The sequence below is a fragment of the Eptatretus burgeri genome, chromosome 14 (assembly GCF_056783735.1).
Source record: "Eptatretus burgeri isolate ZD-2024b chromosome 14, Ebu_testis_v1, whole genome shotgun sequence".
NCBI classification, from domain to species: domain Eukaryota; kingdom Metazoa; phylum Chordata; class Myxini; order Myxiniformes; family Myxinidae; genus Eptatretus; species Eptatretus burgeri.
The window spans coordinates 39032477-39045287 of NC_140974.1; the positions used below are offsets into that span (position 1 = coordinate 39032477).

At 45.5% G+C, this 12811-nt stretch overlaps 1 protein-coding gene across 1 annotated transcript in view; it reads left to right on the forward strand.

The window, feature by feature from the left end:
• Positions 1-12811, forward strand: part of LOC147012995 (uncharacterized) — a 70596-nt gene that overhangs the window by 29266 nt on the left and 28519 nt on the right. The gene's annotated exons all lie outside the window — the stretch shown is intronic.

Consider the following 12811-nt stretch of genomic DNA (forward strand, 5'->3'; position numbering starts at 1 on the left):
TAGATATATGTTTGCAGTTCATGAAAACCAATGTTGGCAATTCATAAGCTCTTGCGAAAAATTTTGGCGGCCGTTTTTGTTTGAGGAAGATTTGAAAAATTTGATAAAACAGCAATTGTCAATAAAATTTCTAAAAAAATTAAAAATCACATTCATGAAAAATAAATGTGAACTAAATGTAAGAATTCAATCAGTGCATTGTAAAATGACAAAAAAATTGCCTTTGTGAAAGTAAACCTCGTAAAAGTACATAATTTTGTGAAAAATGCCTTAAAAATAACGTTTTTTGAAGATGGCCTTTAGAACTTTTCTTATCATAGGCAGATGCTGCATTAGAATACTAATTTCTCTTAATGTGATATGAACATGGTATCCATGGCTAATTAAAACAGCAAATTTGATTGAGTTCTATCAATTTTTAAAGAGAAAATTAACATTTTTGTCAACCAAAGTTACCCCTACCCCCAAAATCCTCTTACTCTATTGAACACAGTTCGGTTAAGGTTTGCTGGATCCAGGTTGGGTACTTCACAGTTCACTCTTCCAAAGGAAAATTCAATGGTGTTTGGAGTGACATGGCCCTGGAGCAGACATACAACAATGAAGGGAAGACATCTCTGTTCAAACGCATATCTCAGGCACCAGCTGCTCGAGATAAATATGTGAAAACAGCACCATTTCTCACAGCTGTATCAGAGAACATAAAGTCTATGGCTAATCTAGGCCAACAGGAATCTACTCATCATGGAGAAACACAGAAGCAGGCAACAGAAGAACATATGCATGTTGAGGAGATCAAGAAAGTGATATGCCAGCAGATGATAAACCCATTCCAGTGTAACAACCAAGTGGTTCTGCTCAATAGAGCAACTGGTGAGAAGGATGCTTCAAAAGACTTGGTCCATGCTCAAGCTAAGGGCATGGAAGCCATTATGAAAGCAGAAGAGGTGGTCTCTATTAAGATTGAACCACTGAAGCTGGTAACTTTCTCCTCACAGAAGAAATCAAAACCATCAAGGAAACAGAGTTTAATCAGGATCTATCAAGATGAGACTGCAACTACACGTGTGCTGTGTTTCTATCGAGATGCCGACCCAGTCACAAGACAGATTGCATTTTCCCATGAGTGGACAGACTATCCATCATCCCTGTTTGAGGTTGATCCACGCTTAGCACAGGGGGTTGTAATGCGCAAAGGCAACAAGTCTGATTTCGTGGCAGTGCTAATTGCTGAAGCTGAGCAGGATGTTGTTTTACAGCTGCCATCATTACCACAGAGTGACCTATACACAGTTTATCTGGTAGACACAATGGCATTTGTAAATAAATACCAAAAAATGGGTGCGAAAACATTTGGTGAACTTCCCCAGCTGTATCTTCGCAAGCAGGTGTATCCTGCAGTTGAAACCTGAAATGTGCAACTGTGTCAACATCATTGGTGATCAGTATGATTTTGATGATAGCCATACTTTGAAGGGTGATGAGCATCAGAGGAGAAACCAGACAGACCAGGCAAGACAATTCTCACCATCCAAGAGTCTAGAAATTCCAGACTGGAATTTACTCATGAAGAATCCAAGAAATAAAGGAAATCTTCAGAACTTCATTGGCACTTCCCTTTGTGAGAGTCCTGAAGCTATTCCGGATGGAGTGACCATCATTCTTGGTGGTATGATGGAAAACAAAGGTCACACTCTTTCCATCACATCAGCATCAAGTTCAGTTCTGGACTTACCTTGTGAAGAACATGAAGAGGCAGACACAAGGATTATTGCTCATCTTGCGTATTGTGTGGAATATCTTGATCACCATCGAGCTGTTGTGCATGCAACAGATACAGACATAATTATGCTGTGTATATATCACTTCTGCTGCTTGAACACATTGCAAGAACTCTGGATACAACGGCAGAATCAATACCTACCTATTCATGAGCTGGTAGAAGTGTTGAGCAAGAAGTACCAGAAAATCCTCTTGATGTCGCAGCTACACTTCTGTGCACATATGTGTTGTGTGGATGTGACACAGTGAGCTACCCATTCAGAAGGGGAAAAGAAGAGGTCAGGTCAGGTATGGGAGCATGTGCCAGAACAGCGCGTCGCTGCGTCCACTTTCCGCCGGTACTCCAGGGGCCTCCGTCTGGCCATCCCCCAGGCAGATGCCAGGCCCATCCCCATCTCCTTGAGATGATGGTCAACCTGCTGCAACCATGAGGCACGTGGTCGGCCCACTGGCCTCCCACTCATGAGACTCCCTCGCTGAGAGAATCTGGTGAGCAGGATCAGCGTCAGGAAAACGAGCCACATGTCCATACAGCCGCAGCTGACGCTCACGGACTATGCAGGTAACAAATCTCATCCGAGTCTCTCTCAGCAACCGCTCGTTGGACACAAAATCCGACCAGCGATAGCCAAGGATTCTCCGAAGAGACCTGGTACCAAAGGAATTAAGTCTCCGTCTCAGATCCTTGGTCAAAGTCCAAGTCTCGCACCCATAGAGCAAGACTGGAAGTACCAAGGACCTGAAGACTCAGACTTTCGTCCTCCCGCACAGGTACCGGCAGCGCCACACCCCATGATCCAGTGAATCCATGACTCCCCAGGCCCGACCCAGACGTCTATTGACCTCCGGCTCACAACCTGCGGAGACATGAATATCACTGCCAAGGTAAGTGAATCTCTCCACGACCTCAACATCCTCACCACAAACAGACACAGACAGGACAGCAGCATCCAAGATGTCACCAAAAGCCTGGATCTTAGTTTTGACCCAAGAAATCCGTAACCCCAACGGCTCCGACTCCTCATTCAGCACCTCGAGGGCCCCCAAGAGGATGTCTAAAGTCTCCGCAAAGATGACTGCATCATCTGCAAAATCAAGGTCTGAGATCTTGACATTGCCAAACGATGCACCGCAACTTGATCTCTCCGACATCCTCCCTAGAATCCAGTCCATACAAGTGCTGAAAAGTGTGGGGGCAAGTACACATCCCTGACGAACTCCAGTAACAACTGGAAATAAGTCAGAGATGGTACCACCACACTTCACAGCACTCTCAGTACCAGAGTAGAGTTCAGACATCAGATCGATCAGTTTCGGTGGCACCCCACGAAGACCAAGAATCCTCCAGAGGACATCCCGATTCACTGAATCGAACGCTTTACAGAGATCAACATAGGCTGCAAGCAGCCCCTGCCGAAACTCTCGTCTGTGTTCGGTGAGGACACGAAGTGCAAGGATACGGTCAATTGTTGACCTCTTTGGTGTAAAGCCTGACTGCTCTGGACGCTGGTGCTCAAGCAGATGGTGGCAAACCCTATCAAGAATTATCCGAGCAAAGACCTTGCCCGGCACTGAGAGCAGCGTCACCCCTCGGTAGTTTTTGCAGTCTTGGCGATCACCCTTCCCTTTCCAGAGAGGGACAACAAGGCCCCTCTTCCAGTCAGTTGGGATGATGCCTGTGTTCCTGTGAAAAGAAGAGCGGCACAGGTTTCTCTGGGACTGATAGGAAACCTTCCCCACCTTGTTGATTTTGGAAGAGATAGTGAAATGGCAGCAACAGAATGTGTCATTGATGAGGCCAGAGTATACTGGACTGCTCTGCATGGCCAAAAAGGGTTCAGCTGTTTGGATACCCTCAGGCAGCATATGTTTGTCTCTTCAAAATTAGACCTTAGGTCACTGCCAGCAACAGAAGATGCGTTTTACTTCCTTGTTTTAAGAGCATTGTATCAATTGCTTCTGTATAGACGTGCACATCTCAGTGACCGAGCACTTCCCCCAGCCACAACATTTGGCAGAACCCTTATCAATGGAAAACTGGTCCCAATTCTCATGTCTAAGCCAGCCAAGCCAAACATAGACAAAACGGTGTCTTGCATGTGCAAATTATCCAAATGTCTGAAACGATGTTCATGCAAAAAGGCTGCTGTGCCTTGCTGAGTGACATGCATATGCCTTGGTCAGAGAGGTTCATGTGGTGGAGTTGTTTCAGAGAGTGACTCTTCCTCTGAAGAGGATGTTTCATGTCACAATATTGTGTTAATCCATTTCTAATTTTATCTTCCTTAAAACCATGGCATGTAAAAGTATGTTCTTGTTCCTGACCCCATTGATAGTCAAGCATTTCTGAGTTACATAAATCTTTTGTTGTTTGACATATAACCTTGTCAATTGAAGGTAGGTTAAATCTACACCAATTGTGATATAGGAAATGAACTCCTCTTTAATATGAGGGGTCATTTGTGTATATAGGTTTAGTGGTTATGATTTTAGGACAATATGAAATACCCCTACCCCTATCCTACATCTTCGCTTTTGCCAACATTTTGTTATCAGAGGGGGCTCGCAAAAGTGTTGACTGTGTTGTTGCGCAAGAGTTTCACCATTGCCAACATTGGTTTTCATATACTCAAAGGGTGTCTCTTTATGAAAATCAACACAAAAATTTTATAGCAGACCGGGCAATTTTTTTTTAATTTTGATCGGTTGGCTCTCGGACTAATATATATATATATATAGAGATAGATAGATAGATAGATAGATATATATATATATATATAGATAGATAGATAGATAGATAGATATAACAGAGCTAATTACCACAGTGTAATTTCAGATACTGTCACAAATGCATGAAAATGCAATGATGAACTGATTTTCCCCTCATTAGGGAATCATCTGAGGAACATAGCAAGCTTCCATGCACTTGTCTAACCTTTCAGTTATCTCCTCTCTCACCAAGCACAATCTGGAGTGACAAACCGCATAGTGCTCATGATGGTCACTGGAGGATGATCCAGAACTGCAGGGTCTGTCGGAGGACTCAGTTCCTCAATACTGACCACAGGCTTGTTTTAGCAACTCTGAAGTTGCAGCTTAAATCTGGGAGAATGGTACCAACCCAGCCTCGGCTGGATGTTGGCAAGCTCAGGGAGGAGAGAGAAGCTGAGGAATTTACGAACAGGCTGAATGGAGATTTTGGGAGTTTGGGTGCTTTGGTGGATCCTGGAGAGTTGTGGAGTGCCTTCAAGACCACCTTCCTTGATGTTGCCGGTGGATGTCTTGAAACTCAATGGAGGGTGAAGAAGAATTTTGTCTCTCAAGGGACACTGGATACCATTGACCAGAGTCACAGGGCCAGGCTGAATGGCAGAGCTGAGGCGTAAAACTGTGCATGCACTAAGGGTGGACAAGGTGGCCTAAGTGTGAGGAATCTGTGAGGGGGTAGAACATCACCTGTGGTCAAGTGATTGTCGTCCTGTTTACAGGGGAATTCATGCATTGCATTCGTCCAAGCCCATCCCTCAGTGTACTGCAGTTAGAGCAGAGGCTGGTAGGTTCTTGACAGAGGAGTCCGAAGTGAAGGCCCGCTTACTTTAAGCGGTTCTACCAGGCTGATCCACTGGCTGTCGAGTTGGATGTCAGGGGTGTTACTGTCCCTATTGCTGACCCTCCAATCAACTGTGGTCCACCTTTGTCTGTGGAAACACAGACTGCGTTGAACAGGTTGAAATGGGGTAAAACTCCCGGGATCTGTGGCATCCATGCTGAACTAATCAAGGCTGGTGGAAATGCTGCACTCATGCCGTTGCATGCAGCTCTGTGCTCTGCCTGGAACACAGGCATCATCCCAACTGACTGGAAGAGGGGCCATGTTGTCCCACTCTGGAAAGGGAAGGGTGATCGCCGAGACTGCAACAACTACTGAGGGGTGTTGCTGCTCTCAGTGCTGGACATGGTCTTTGCTCAGATAATTCTTGGTAGGGTTTGCCACCATCTGCTTGAGCACCACCATCCAGAGTAGTCAGGCTTTAACACCAAAGAGGTCAATGATTGACCATATCCTTGCTCTTCGGGTCCTCACCGAACGCAGATGACAGTTTTGGCAGGGGCTGCTTGCAGCCTATGTTAATCTCTGTAAAGTGTTTGATTCAGTGAATCAGGATGCACTTTGGAGGGTTCTTGGTCTTCGTGGGGTGCTACCAAAACTGATCGATCTGATGTCTGAATGATATTCTGGTGCTGAGAGTGCTGTGAGATGTGGTGATACCATCTCTGACTTATTTCCAGTTGTTAATGGAGTTCGTCAGGAGTGTGAACTGGCCCCCACACTTTCAAGTGCTTGTATGGACTGGATTCTGGGGAGGATATCAGAGAGATCAAGCATGGGTGCATTGTTTTGGAATGTCAAGATCTCTGACCTTGATTTCGCAAATGATGCAGTGATCTTTGCGGAGACTCTAGATATCCTTTTGGGGATATCTTGGATGCTGTTATCCCATCTGTACTTGTTTGTGGTGAGGATGTTGAGGTCATGGAGAGATTCACTTTCCTTGCCAGTGATATTCACGTCTTTGCTGGCTGTGAGCCAGAGGTCACCAGACATCTGGGTCAGGCCTGGGGAGTCATGGATCCTCTGGGTCATGAAGCGTAGCACTGCCGATACCTGTGCGGTAGGAGGAAATTCAGAATCTTCAGGTCCTTGGTGCTTCCAGTCTTGATCTATGGATATGAGACTTGGACTCTGACCAGGGATCTGAGACGGAGACTTAATTCCTTTAGTACCAGGTCTCTTTGGAGAATCCTTCGCTTTCGCTGGTCGGACTTTGTGTCCAACGAGTGGTTGCTGAGAGACTCAAATGACAATTGTTACCTGCATAGTCTGTGAGCATCAGCTGTGGCTGTATGGACATGTGGCTCATTTTCCTGATGCTGATCCTGCTCACCAGATTCTCTCAGCGAGGGAGCCTCTTGAGTGGAGGAGGCAAATAGGCCAGCCATGTGCGTCGTGGTTGCAGCAGATTGATAAGCATCTCAAGGAGATGGGGGTGGGCCAGGCAGCTCTCTGGAGGATGGCCAGACAGAGACCACTGGAGTACTGACGGAAAGTGGATGCAGCGACACACTGCTCCGGCACCTGACCTGATCTGACCTGACAACTGCATGGTTTACATAAAATGGCGGATAAAGAGGTGATGAGAATCATGGGAATAGAAATATATATATATATATATATATATATATATATATATATATATATATATATATATATATTTATGAAAGTTTCCTCCTTATAACTTGAAGAGGAGACCTTTTAAAAGACCACGATAGTCAGTTACCCCAGAACTACCCGCAGGATCCCACGCCCAGTTTCATTTTACCATGCAAAGAAGACTGGGAAACCATCGAGTACTGTGCCGGTTATCTCGCAACAGATCCAAATTAGTTGGCCAAGCAGGACCAATTGGTGCGTAGCTGCTTCTCGTGCTCTACAAATCCAATTAAAACTTGGTTAACCAACCCTCAGCTGTCTTTGGTCACCATCAAAACAGATAGAACTAGAAGAGCACTTGCTGGAGTGCATAATTCCACCATGCAATGCCTGATACAGTAGAACATATAATTTTCGTATCTGGATCCAGATTCGGATCTTTACTAAAATCTGAGGAATTTGGCAACATCACACTCCCAACCTGTCCACCAAATTTCGCCCAAATTTGAACACAACATTTTGAGATATCCTGTTCACAGACAGGCAAACAGCCAAACAGATTGTGGTGAAAACATAACCTTCATACACTTTTGGTGGTGGAGGAAACTAGAACGGCACTTGGTAGAACGCATACCAACACCAGGCTGAACAGTTTACGTTTTATATTCCACTGATAGGCCGGATCTGCATCCAGACCTGAACCAAAATTGAATCGGCTTGTTCTTTTCATGTACCCAACCCATCCAACAAGTTTTGTATGAATCCGTTATCAATTTTTGAGATATAGTGCTACATATCATTTTTGGCCTTACCTATCAATGGTGAAGAATCACTTAAAAAGCTATCGTATCCGAATCCAGATCTTCATCAAAATCTAATAATTTCGTCCTTGTCATACGCCCAAGCTGTCCACCAAATTTTGTCTGAATTTATCCGTAACTTTTGAGATATCCTGCTCAAAGACAGACAGACAGACAGACAGGGGTGAAAACATAACCTCCGTCCACCTTCGGTGGCAGAGATTAATAAATCATGACACGAAAGGAGTTCAAGCATGTATTAAAAGAGGCACGCATCTACGAAACAGGCAAATTCACAATCATATATATATATATATATATATATATATATATATATATATATATATATATATATATATATATATATATATATATATATATATATATATATATATATATATATGTACAAGGAAAGTCCAAAAATAAATATTCACAAGCACGTATACATTCCCACTTATCCCCGAATCGACATTTGCCCCCTCGGATCATAATCAGTCACTTATCAACTTCACAATAACCTGGCACCAACATGCATCCAGGAAAAAAAAAGAGATGGGGGAAGGAGCACGATAAGGCGAGAGATAATAGAAAGAAAAAAAAATAGGGTCGTGTGTCATGCCCCTGCTCACCTTGCACCAGCCCGGTTGAGCTTGCACTGCCCAATGGTTCGGGCAGATGGTTTTGCATCCAGACTCTCACACTTCACTCTCTGTCCCTCCTCTATGCCACCAATGCACTGCCCTCTACGTGTGTTCAGCGATGGAGCATCCACGGTGCAAACATGATGTTAGCATTGTGGCGGGAAACGTGATGGTGTGCGAGGCGAAGTGGGGCAAGTGACTTAACCAGGTGGCATGAGTGTCGTGACCAGCCTCAATGTGAAGGTGCGCAAGGACTGAAGGTGATGGATGTGTATGAATAATGAAATAAAGGTGTGAGAATGAAAGGAAAGGTGAGCAGAAGAGTGAAACGTGGTGAAGGAGAGGAGCGAGAATGAGCAAGCAAAGCGAACGAAAACACAGGGGAAACCCAAGAAGAACCCACAAGGAGCTTTCATGTGTGGGTGAAAAGAAGTGAGAAGCTCTTCTCGCTTCATGGGGTGGCACCCCACGAAGAGAAGTGAAAAAAGAAGCGAGAAGGTTTCTCAAAATAAGCTATAAGCTGTTGTTGGCTGTGCGCTCCACCTTTTATGGGGTTTCTTCCACCCACTTATTCGAGCTCCCACCCCCACCCTCCCCCTTGGAGCTAATCGGTGTTAATTTGGACCGGCAATAACCTGCCTGCTGTGTGCAAACACACCATGGAGTCTTTCATGCCCAACAACGAATACTCATGGATGGAACATCCAGCTTAACATCCATCTGAGGGACAACACACACATTGATGTATCGTCCTGCCACGCACTGATGTGCACATGCCTCTCGACTATCCTGTCAGCCAAATCCATACACATAAGAGAGGAGAGATGTTCTTGGCCTTTGTTTTTTCTTATTCTTCATTTTATTTTTATTCAGTCAAGTCTTGTGGAAGACCTGGAACACTGAATGGATAAGGACACAACAGAATAAGAGAGAAGATGGATGAGGGATACCGACAGCAGAGATGAAGGATAAAATAGAGGGAGACTGATAAATAATGGGTGTGGGGAGGAATGAGGAGTAGGAGAGGATGCATATGGTGGACAAGATGGATACAGAAACAAACTCCCAAGAGGAAAAACTGGAATTTGGAATGAGGAAGGCTTGAGAAACTTGGGCGGATCTCAATGTGGATCAAAAAGCTCATGGTTTTGCATGATCTCAGATGGTGGTGAACAGCGAGCTGTCTTGAAGACTCGGAGGGAAGAATGAGATCGAAGAGAATGCAGGAGTTGGTTCTATTACATAGGATTAAGTGGAGCTCAACGTAAGCATGACAGGCACAGGAAATGACGAGCAGGAACTACTTTATTCCCCACTGCACATCAATATGCAAGGCTGTAAATACACCACATTTCCTCCCTTCTAGATATAATCCCACACCAACAAGTCAACCCACACAACAATAAATGAACATTTTACTCATTCAATGAACCCCAGAAAATTGTGTAATCAAAGACATTACAAGAGGATCATAACAATAGAACACTGCAATCCAACACCTACAGCAGGTAACTGAAATGTACCATCTCCCGGATTGAGCACAGGGGTGAAACCTACCCTGGTTCGAGATTATGAGGGGATTATTCTGTCCCATAACTGAATCACTTCACAGATCCAATTTCTTTGGGGCCTTATGGTGTCCACACGGATACCGCGTTGTCCCTCAAGCTATCTCGGTTGGGGTCATGTGTCATGCCCCTGCTCACCTTGCACCAGCACGGTTGAACTTGCACTGCCCAATGGTTCGGGCAGATGGTTTTGCGTCCGGACCCCTCACACTTCACTCTCTGTCCCTCCTCGAAATTGAAATAACGAAAAAAAAAACGATATTGAAATAAACGATGAAAAAAATTGTTTTCAGCTAAATTTTCTCTTCTCCTCACCAGGGAGCAGTCCACTGTGTGTGTAAAACAAGTTTGGAGCGATTGTAAAACTATAAATCAGCGAAAATCGCGTCCAAAGCGCACAAATGATCTGGCACCCGACTTTGCTCGTGGAGTCGGGTACCAGATCAGCATACAAATACTTGACATGTCGGTTTCGTTTTCCACTTCCGGTTTCCGGTCTGACTCGTAAATCGTCTTCGTTTCCGACTACATCCCTGGATGACCCTCTTGGTCGCCTCATGGTGATTCCATGACGTCACTTCGACTGATCAATCGCAGACACAGTAGTCTAAAAACAGACATAGAAAACTCGTCGTATGACCGAATTCAATCGAGTACTTCAGGTGGCCTGCGGGCAACCTAATGAAGGTACCTGGTACTACCATTCTGCGTTGGTTCTCGCCGTTCCGCTGTTTGGTTGAGCTAACGCAACCAAAGGGAACCCGATTGAGGGAGCGTCTGTCCTGGGGGCCCAGCGACCAAGTTGTCTGTCTGTGCTCCTTTTGTACTCAGGGGACCTGGTACTACCATTCTGCGTTGGTTTTAGCCGTTTCACTGTTCAGTTGAGCTCGCACAACCAAAGGGTCCCAAATTAGGGAGCATCTGTCCTGGGGGACCCAGTGACCAAGTTGTCTGACAGTGCTCCTTTTGTACTCAGGGGACCTGGTACTACCATTATGTGTTGCTTTTAGCCGTTCCACTGTTCGGTTGAGCTAGCGTGATTTTCGCGGCATCCAATTAGCGTCTGTCACCGGTATTCCAGTGGCAAAATCGTCTGTCATTTGTTTATACCGTCTTACAAGCTATACGAATAATATCAGAAACCTACTTGGGACCGTTCCACTGCCTGGTTGAGCTAGCGTCGATTATGCGATACGGATATTGACCACAGAATGTCAACCCAGCAGCAGTGTCCAAGCAGACGCAGAGTTCTGAGGTGAGAATTTCATCTGACATCTTACCATGAGGACAGCAATTGTTCCCCTCTTTGGTTGAGCAAAGCTCCACGGGATCCCGGTCTATCAGGCTGCGGACGAAAGCTTTGTAAGTGGTCAGGAGCTCAGGTGGACCGAGGAAGGACTTTGCACGACGGAGGATTCCCAGTCGGTGACTGGTTTTGGAGGCCAGGTTTGAAATGTGGCTTTCCCAGGAAAGGTCATGGCAGATAGTGAGACCCAGAAGCTTGAAAGAAAGGACTTCTTCCAGAGAATTGTTGAGAAAGTGGATGGGGGGGGGAGGGTTTCTAAACGGTCCTTTCAGAAAGACAGTGAGAGTGTGAGATTTGTCCAGATTGAAAGACATGTTCCACATGTTGGACCACTTTGTGATTTTACCCAGATCTACAGTGAGCGAAGAAGCTGCTGCTTGCCGGTCTGAGGGATGACCAATGGTACGGCAGAGGGTGGAGTCATCAGCAAAGAGATAAAGAGGATTTTCCAGAGAGTCGGAGAGATCATTGATGAAAACCAGAAAAGGAACAGGGCCCAGAACGCTACATTGAGGAACTCCAGCCTGGACAGGTAGAGGGGATGAAAGAATTCCATTTCGGGCCACACATTGACTGCGACAGGAGAGGAAGTCTGCGAGCCATGAGTGGAGATGGGCTTGGATACCATCGGAAGAGAGTTTGGTGAGCAGGGCAGGGTGCCAGACTGTGTCAAAAGCACGTGATATGTTCAGGGATACGGCTCGGATTTCATGTCTGGCATTGAGGACCTCCATCCATTGTTGGGAGAGCAGAAGCAGCATATCCAGGGTGGAGTGACCTGGTCAAAAACCAAATTGATGAGCGGAAATCAAGCCATTGGAGAAGAGGAAGGATTTAATGTCTGAAGCGATGATGGATACCACAACCTTGCTGATGATTTGGAGAAGGCTGATTGGTCTGTAGTTGCAGGGATCTGTTTTTGCACCTTTTTGTGCAGGGTAGTAAAGTTTGCTGATTTCCAAGCAGATGGCAGATGACCTTGAGCAAATGAGAGGGTGAAGAGAACAGAGAGGGTAAGCAAGAGCAGAAGAGCAGGTTTTTAGGACAAGTGGGCTGATGCCATCTGGATCGGTTGCAGAATCTGAGTCAAGGTTTGACAGCAAGCTCTCCACCTTGTCAGGAGAAAAGGACACAGAGTCCAGGGACAGTTGGGTGCGACTGGGTAAGGTAAGGTGGGTAGAGAAAGCGATGGGTTTTGGACACGATTTAGCTGCAAACACCGAGTTTAGGCATTCATCCTTTTCACGTGCGATATCAGCAGTGTGGCCATTTGAGGTGAGGGAGGGGATGGAGGGGGAACATACCCCAGAAACAGATTTGATTAGATGCCACCATGATTTTGAGGAGGGAGAGAGGTTTGAAAGTTCAGACCTAAGCTTAGAAAAATGTATTCTGCCTCTCCTGAGGGTAGATTAACACTTGTTCTGAGCTTTATGGAAGGAACTGAGATTACCCTCAGTTGGGTTTGCTTTCCATGAGGCAAAGGCAAGTTGTTTCAGGAC